The sequence below is a fragment of the Branchiostoma floridae genome, chromosome 4 (genome assembly GCF_000003815.2).
Source record: "Branchiostoma floridae strain S238N-H82 chromosome 4, Bfl_VNyyK, whole genome shotgun sequence".
In the NCBI taxonomy this organism is placed as follows: Eukaryota; Metazoa; Chordata; class Leptocardii; order Amphioxiformes; family Branchiostomatidae; genus Branchiostoma; species Branchiostoma floridae.
In genome coordinates this window covers 9,292,225-9,301,104 of record NC_049982.1, presented here as the reverse complement: position 1 = coordinate 9,301,104, position 8,880 = coordinate 9,292,225, and the positions used below count along the sequence as shown (strand labels likewise).

At 43.7% G+C, this 8,880-nt stretch overlaps 1 protein-coding gene across 1 annotated transcript in view; it reads left to right on the top strand.

Annotated features, from left to right (window-relative positions):
* The first annotated feature begins 7,093 nt into the window (after nucleotides 1-7,093).
* The window catches only part of LOC118413351, a 4,987-nt gene continuing 3,200 nt past the window's right edge, over nucleotides 7,094-8,880 (top strand). The window contains exons 1-5 of the mRNA XM_035816694.1: nucleotides 7,094-7,120; nucleotides 7,246-7,275; nucleotides 7,400-7,429; nucleotides 7,549-7,578; nucleotides 8,750-8,779. The gene's annotated coding sequence lies outside the window, so the exon portion shown is untranslated. The remainder of the gene's footprint in view (nucleotides 7,121-7,245; nucleotides 7,276-7,399; nucleotides 7,430-7,548; nucleotides 7,579-8,749; nucleotides 8,780-8,880) is intronic.

The window sequence follows — 8,880 nt, the reverse complement described above, 5'->3', positions numbered from 1 at the left end:
TGGTTGAAAACAAGATGGGTAAAAAAAACCAAGATGCATGGCTGAATTTTCAAAATAGTCAACATAAACGTTGCAACATGAATTAAAGGGACAAAACCAAAAAGTCACTTATTTCTGCATTCAAGAAGTAAGCCAGTGTAGTGATATACTGGTATCACTTATCAAGTTTACAAGTCTCACGACTTTCATGTTGGTGCCACTAGCTTTTTTAAAAAAACTATCCCAAAAGTTTCACGTCTGGAACTACAGTCATGACTACCCCACTAGTGTCACTTCTACAAGTACTATCATTAGTCTACAACACAACCTTTATTTTATATTAGCCCTTCCCCTAATACACATTTTAGTCAAGGCCCCAGGTACGCCTGCGTTTTACTCACATGCCTCCGCATCGGGACCTGTAGTTTGAACTTTAGCTTATTCACACGTAATTTAGTCGATAGTCCTTCTTGTAGCTATGGCTCCCGATGTGAAAGCGTTGTCCACTATTTATTGTACTGCCCTAACTACAACCAACTTAGAAAAACCCTTCTCTGCAACCTTCAAGACCTTTTAACCCCTGATTTGAAAACTACGTCTGACCCAGTCTTAACCCAACTTTTACTCAGGGGTTCACCCACTTTACCAACAGAAACAAATAACCACATTATGCAGCTTACACAGACATACATACTCCAGACCAACCGTTTTCAAACTGATTGAACATTTTCCTTAAATCTTGTATGTATATACATTTATTTGTTGGATCCGTCGACCCACTGCTGTACTACTATTTCATTTGATCTCACATTGTTGTCCTTTGTTTATTTTATTTTCAAATGTCCTAGTGGTAATGTTAATATTAGCTTTGCTAGAGTTCATTTACCACTGTGTCTTGTCTTATATGTATACCAATAAAAAAAAATAAAAAAAAACTTTATTTGCCCATTGTTGTGTTTTCTCGTCATGTTGACCATCCCCGAAAAAGAAAAAGGTTTTTTCCTGGGGCGAAAATTATTTTGCTATTTCAAGGAAAACAAGATATTTCTTCAAACTCAATGTTTCATCTACAAAATTGATGAAAAGGCATTCGATTGATAGCCACTGTACTTGGAGAACTTTGCACTAAGTACATACGAGACAGCTTTATTAAAGTTAATATGTCGAGGTGCGTGGCTGACTCTGTCAGTGATAAACTTTGAGTAAACACACCTGTGCAGCGCCCATGTTCACGTTGCCATGTCTGTTCGTCTTCAGGGGAGACGTCACTCACCAGGGGTTGCCATAGATACCTCTATTTTTAAACACGGGCGTGGACGCGATATTTTATGCAATTGGTCTTCGTCAAGTGCGCAAACTTCTCCGTCGCTTGGGATAAAGTCCTGGTAGGAAAGTCCTGGTAGGAACTTAGATTGTCCAGACCAGATCTGACACCCGAGGACCACTGACATCACACGGCCAACTCGCCAACAACAAAGTCCTCAATCATCTCAACCGACTCTTCAGACATTTTGACGGCACAAATTGTGTCCCCAGTTTAGATTTATTTCACCGTCAATCCAGATACGTACAACGAAGCAATGGTAAGTTCCTAATCTTTTTCTAAATATAAGATTGCATCATTGTATTGTGGACTATTATATTAGAATATGATAATATTTTGATATTGTCGTTGCATTTTGCCACTATCTCTAACAGTATTTTAGTGTTTCCCGTTTGACAATTATTTATCTTTTTTTGGCTCGCTGCATCAGCTAATACTGATTTTAGCATGTCCAGCTTAATCTAACTTGCGGTAGTTATTACTCTTTTCCTTAAAACGAAGCCTGTGCTTCTGACGTCGGTATCGCCAAAGAAGTATTGACTCAATGTCGCAATCTAGTAAATGAGGACTTATCAGATATCGTTGTATCCAAACATAACCATACCAAAAAGGCAGGTGAAAGACTACCTCTCCGAACCCTGATTCCCCGTCACCCGTTGCCACAATGGTTGGCACAGAACCTACCATCGAATGATCTGTCGCCGGTGCGAAGATCGTGCGATCGGCTGGGTTATCCAGAGTCACCAAAGGGACCGGGGCGAACCCCGGGTTGGTCTTGGTCTGATAAATGCACGCCAGGCCGTGAGGTCGGCGCTTCTTCCGCATGAATTACCACAGTTATCCATGTAGGATGTGACGATCAAAGGAACCATAACTGATTTAATGAGTCATTCTCAGTTTAACTGAGGCAGTTTTATACGTACTCGCACGCAAGGCGTACTCCCACGCAGACGGAAGGGGAGGCCGCCGGGACGCTGCTTCTGAACGCCCCCGGCCGTAGGAGCGGAGGAACGGCCGCCTTCCAAGTCGGTTGGAGCTAGTATATTAGTAAAATAACACTCTCTCGGGGTAGGTTGAGCGACCTACGACATGGTCAGACACCCAACAGAGCGCTGTCTTTAAAAAACAAACACCGAAAGGCGGCCACGAGGTGTCCGGGGCCTTCGCCGGCTGCCGCAGACCCCGAACGGTCGACCCCCACCGGCGCCAGGGACCTGACTGCTAGATCTAGCGGGCCAAGGGCTTCCCCCACCGCGATTGCAGTCGGTCAGGACTGGGTGTGCGCACTGCCCGTCCACCGCTGCCCGATGCAGATCCCGTTGAGGTTCCAGGGCGGGGAAAAGTCAAAGGACCATCGCATCTTTTCTCTTGTCCACACCGCCACGGCGTCAGGTGTCCCCTTCAGTACTCGCTAACCACCCCCCACCCCCCCTCACCACCGTGACGGGCCACGGGCAAAGCCGCATATCGCCGTGGAGCTGGCGGACCACGGACCTTCACGGCGCCTGCCGCAACCCGCTCGGCCCATTCCTTGCGGCAGCAGGGACGGTGAAACGCTGCCCCCATTAATACACGTACTCGCACATCGGAGGAGCTCCACATTGGATCGAGCCCGCGTCTTCGTGGCTCGGCACGGGACCGGCATCCACATTCACATCCATGGCCTCTCGACAAGGCGAAGGTGCTTGCCCGCAAGTCCTCCCTGCCTCGACGGACGATAAAAACCTCTTGTCACCTGGAGACAAGCTCTGACGGCCCCGGCCTACACACACCAACACGGGAAGGACGTACGGCCTCTAGCAAGGAAGAACCCCGTTTCAGCACCAAGGACGTAGGCGCCGGCGGTCGCGGGGCAACGCCATCCTCGACGGGTGCTCTTTCTAGTTGCTGAGGCTGGAATCGGGGTGAGCTGCTGCCCAGGCCGGGCTCCTCCGATGTCCCTATGTCTATAGAGGATTCAGCGCCTCGGCCCCGGAGGAGATTGGTGTGCGGATCGAGCCTTGGAATCCGACGGCGTAGTCGTGAACCTGGACCCTGGATGGTCGTCGCTGGTGGCTCTTCCGGACTTCAGAAGCAGCCCTACGCCTGCCACTTCGAAGGAGGCGCCACGCGTATCCTTGCTCTCTGGGCGGGGTTCTGACTTAGAGGCGTTCAGTCATAATCCTTTAGATGGTAGCCTCACACCACCGGCTCATCAGCCGAGCGCCTGAACCAAATGTCTGAACCTGCGGTTCCTCTCGTACTGAGCAGGATTGACATCGCAACAACACTTCATCAGTAGGGTAAATCTAACCTGTCTCACGACGGTCTAAACCCAGCTCACGTTCCCTATCAGTGGGTGAACAATCCAACGCTTGGTGAATTCTGTTTCACAATGATAGGAAGAGCCGACATCGAAGGATCAAAAAGCGACGTCGCTATGAACTCTTGGCCGCCACAAGCCAGTTATCCCTGTGGTAACTTTTCTGACACCTCTTGCTTAAAACTCCTAAAGTCAAAAGGATCGATAGGCCACGCTTTCACAGTCTGTATTTGTACTGAAAATCAAAATCAAGCGAGGTTTTGGCTTTTTGCTCCAGGTGAGGTTTCTGTCTCTTAACCCATGATACTTGGAGGGCATCTCTTTCACCGTACAAATCTCCGTAGATAGATGCCCCCATATGTTTAGAATTACTTTGACCTCTCCTTGTTTTCCCAGTTTAGTCCTACAAAGCTCTCCGTAGAAAGACCGACGTACATGAACACCCCTAAGGACTTGATTGGCGCTGAATTCATGAAGTCCAATCGATTCCTCCTATTCTTCCGTTTGTCTTCCCTAAGCAAATTTAAAGTTGGTCTTGAATCCCAGCATCAGGGGATGTCATGAACAGGCCCTAGTGTAAATGTAATCCGAGACAGTGTACGCCACTCCCCTCGTGGATCGATCATGCATGATTTCTATGGATATGTGTACCATATCTGATATGTTCTGACCCCCAAACAGGATATCGATGCTTCTATGTTTGTTTTTATGCTGCAACAAAAGGGACTACATTGTGTCGATCCTGAGATACTGACTCTAATGCAACAAACTTGATCTTATCTGCCTTCTAGAGTCGATTTATGGTGCTTCAAGAACAGATACAAGATGTTTTTCCTTAGCTTGTAAATATGTCAATGGTGATTACGATATATAACCGTTTTTTTAAATCTGATATTCCAGATGGGGAGGCAATACCTTTTTTTTCTGTTGTTCTTGACAATACCAGCACTGACAATCCAAAGTAAGGTCGGATTCCAATACAATTTAACTACATATCTATACTAATATATCATTTTCTTCCATTTTCTTGTTCTTCTCTTTCTTCTTCTCACATATTGATCAAAATTCTCTTTAACGCGCCAGGGTTTCATTTTAATGCCACATGATGTAAAATTAAAAGACATTAGAAACTTTTGGGCGACCTACATGGAAATACTTTTCCAAAGTAGAGATTTTGAGCTCCTGTTTAATGATAGCTGATAAGTGATAACAGCATGGAACCTTATTTGAACGTGAATTGGTACACTTTATTGCAGTGTGTCCCGATGGGTACCACGAGTCTGACGGGAGGTGCTTCTTTATCTCCGACGAGGGGAAAACCTTCGGCGACGCGATTACCGACTGTCAGAGCAGAGGTGGCGAGTTGGCTGTGATTGATAGCGAGGAAGACAGAGATGCAGCCATGGAGGGAGTTAGTAGTGTTGTGCCGTGAGTTTCGTCATGTCTCTGTTATTGGCTTTTCTGGTATAAACATACATGTATGTGGTAAAATGTTAAGAGGATTAAAGCAAAACATGCGTTTAGACCGGAAAACTACTTCTTCCTAATACCTGACCAAGGTGTAGCTCAGTCCATAACCTGCCGTTTAGGGCAATAGGGAATGATGTATCTGCTGTGTATTTATTAATGTCCTGTAATGACGATGAGAAGAACATGTTTCACTCTAGCTATTATGACAACTTCTTGAAAGCAGAAATAACAGCCATATCTCAATCAATATCACGTCTTTCTGATTTTTACAGATACTGGGTCAGCCGGGAAAGTGACATCTTGGATTACATCAGCGATGCTGAGTTGAGGACAAAATTTACTTCTTTAACTTAGAGTGATTTTTCATACTTGAACTTTCCTTGAGTTATGGATACATTAAATCTGATCAATGATGTGTTTCTTTTCAGGGACTTGAACTGTTACATTTGTGAAGCCCCAAGTAAGTCGTCTTTTGTTTAAGGAACGGACAAAGACGTTTTGTGTTGTGTGTGCATATAAGTGTGAACACACACAAGCCTTTGACTGTGTGTATGTGCGTCTGTGTGTATGCATTCTCGTGTGTGTCTGTGACGTGTGTGTGTGTGTGTGTGTGTGTAAGTGTGTGTATTTGTGTTTTTATTGTCTTTCAAATACACATAAGTAAACTCATACATGAAAGCAGAAATGATTACCTTATGAAAATAAAGATAGAAGAATAAAAAGGCCAACATTTGCTCTTGAGCAAATACAGCCTATTTTAATCCATCCCCATCCCAATGCAAAAAAATGTAATGTGCTCATATGCTTATTAATGTGGAAGTCTGGGATCACCCATCTCCGCATGAAACCTTCCAACCATGCCCATGTGGGAAACACTTCGCTGCAGTACCACATTGCTTGGTCTAATGTTCCATGACCTTGACAGTACTGTCTTGGACAAGTTTCCGAGCGATGGTAAAGGCAATTTGAGCACATTAAGGCATTCAGTTTGAAGGCGTTGTGTTCAACCAGCTATGTCGTGTCCGTCCGTCTGTTTTTCCAGGAGTTGGTGTTGAACAATTTGGAAAGTGAGGGACCACACCCTTGGAAGCTTGTTAGACGATAGGTTCTCCCATATCTGACTCACTCGAAATTATCATAGAAAGCTGAAATAAAACCAGTATGGTATTATATGTACCCATAGGTTACATGGTAATTTTGATTTCTGAACTCCCAGTGGTTAAATACGCTCCTCTTTACAGCTGGTAGAATGGAGTGATTTGGATTTGTAGCCAAATATGTGGTTCGTTGATTAGGTTTTTGCAGACTACCTTTCCATCATCCAAACGAAATGAAACTTGGCACAGTTAGTAACTGGTCAAAGCAGCAAGAAGTATGCTAATTTTTTATTCATCTTAGTTAATAAAAAAGTGTTCTCACAGAAAACTTTAATAAACGAAGTGCAGCCTTAATCCCTACCCCAGAAACGAAGATAGAAAACCTGTTTGGATATCAGAGTTGAAAATAGAGATGTGTCTTATAGAGATATGTAGCTTGGTTGGACATGTTTAGTCTCTTCAACATCTTAATGTGAGTCAGAGAAATTCTTAATCAAACCATAAATGGTACGGTAGTGCGCATGCTTGTAAGTTCCAACGGACGACCTTGAATGTGGTCATCTTTAAACCAGCTCAGTGACTCATATAAAAGGGAATTACAAACTGCGAGGATATATGTCGTTAACTTTGTGCCAGATTTCAACTCATTCGATGAAAAATCGACCTGATTTAAAACCAATGGCACTATTTTTGTACTCACCCTCGACCTTTATGCACATACACATACACATATACAACTTAATCAATAACATTTTGCCAGTTTCTACAGTTGAGGGATCGGGTGAATCCCCGACAGATGGTAAGTACAGCTGCCTTCTTGTCAGATCACATCACATCCCATTCCAATCAAAGTGACCCAATATCAGATACATGATTTTCTGAATGTGAAACTGATCAACAAAATTTCGTTTCCTACAGTTGAGGGATCGGGTGAACCCCCGACTGACTGTAAGTACAGCTGCCTTCTTGTCAGATCACATCACATCCCCTTCCAATCAAAGTGACCCAATATCAGATACATGATTTTCTGAAATTCAATGTGAAACTGATCAACAAAATTTTGTTTTCTACAGTTGAGGGATCGGGTGAACCCCCGACTGACTGTAAGTACAGCAGCCTTCTTGTCAGATCACATCACATCACATCCCCTTCCAATCAAAGTGACCCAATATCAGATACATGATTTTCTGAATGTGAAACTGATCAACAAAATTTCGTTTTCTTCAGTTGAGGGATCGGGTGAACCCCCGACTGACTGTAAGTACAGCTGCCTTCTTGTCAGATCACATCACATCCCCTTCCAATCAAAGTGACCCAATATCAGATACATGATTTTCTGAATGTGAAACTGATCAACAAAATTTCGTTTTCTTCAGTTGAGGGATCGGGTGAATCCCCGACAGACGGTAAGTACAGCTGCTGTTTGATGAAGTTTGGGCACAATGATATTACATGGCACAATTCCCTGGCTAATGATTTTAATGATATACACGCATTGCATGATGGGAAGGTAAAAAGACACCACTTGGACACGGTCATAAACAGCTCTGGAATAGTGGCGCCCCCTGTCCCTGTTTAATGTGATTTGTTGCCCGACCTCCTATTGCATGGCCTCCCTCGCACCACTCTCAGACAAGTCGGGATCCTGATCAAGCACTATAACATGTCCCAGTATCTTATGCTGTAACTTGCTGAGATGTTTCACCACAGACGATGACACACTCGGTCTCTTATGTTCCGTAGAAGGGCCCGTAGAGGTCTCTCCAACTCCCCCAAATATATTGCAGGACAGTCTGTTCTTTCGGAGATGCTCTTGATTTGCTGACTGCCCCCTGCGTGTCCCTCTGTCTTCCTTCGTTTTGTCTTGCTTATATGGAACAACTATTCTCAGTAACCACACATTGAAGGTGTAGTGCTTTCTCTTTGTGTTCGAGGTTCCAGGGTTTTGTCAATTTCCTCTGTGACATCTTTATAGGAAGATTTAAGTGTGATTTTGGTATAATGGCATATCGCCATTTACCTTACCTCTGGGCGGACCCGGCTTGACTCTTAAAGTGTAATGCGTTTTTGACAACTGTACTGATATTCGACCTACGGGAAAATGGTGGGAAAATACGAACTGCAAATATACTTTAGGTGCAGAAAACACCTAGTTTGAAACCTCAATATTCATATTTTGTCTTGTTTATCACCAATTTACTATAACATTGATTTTGTTTGTTCATCAAACTGATATAACGTTTGGTTATGAATGTTGATCTTGTGTGTAACGTTACAGGGTGAACTTTCCTTTTGGGTGCCCATTCACAGAAGGGTGTCAAGTCACCGCAGATTCCGATCGCAAACGTGCTGTTTCAGCAAAACACTATATATTAGCTGAACTAACCGACAATTGATCCTAAATAACGACAGCGCAGTACCTTTATACACTTTGAAGCGAAAGGCACTTGCTGATTACGCTCTATGTACTATTGAGTTTGAGTAGGATTATATTGATGTATACATTATTAGTAACATCACTATTTCGTATCATTTTGGTAAACCATAGTGTATTAAAATGATCTCTTTTTGTCCTAGAATGTCCTCCAACAACCCCTCTTCCTTCTGGTGAGCTATGGTCTTTCTATTAGTAAAGATCATTTTCATTTCAAATACTTTTAATTCCACATGCAGGAAAATGCTACCTTTACTAGTCTGCGTTTGACTTC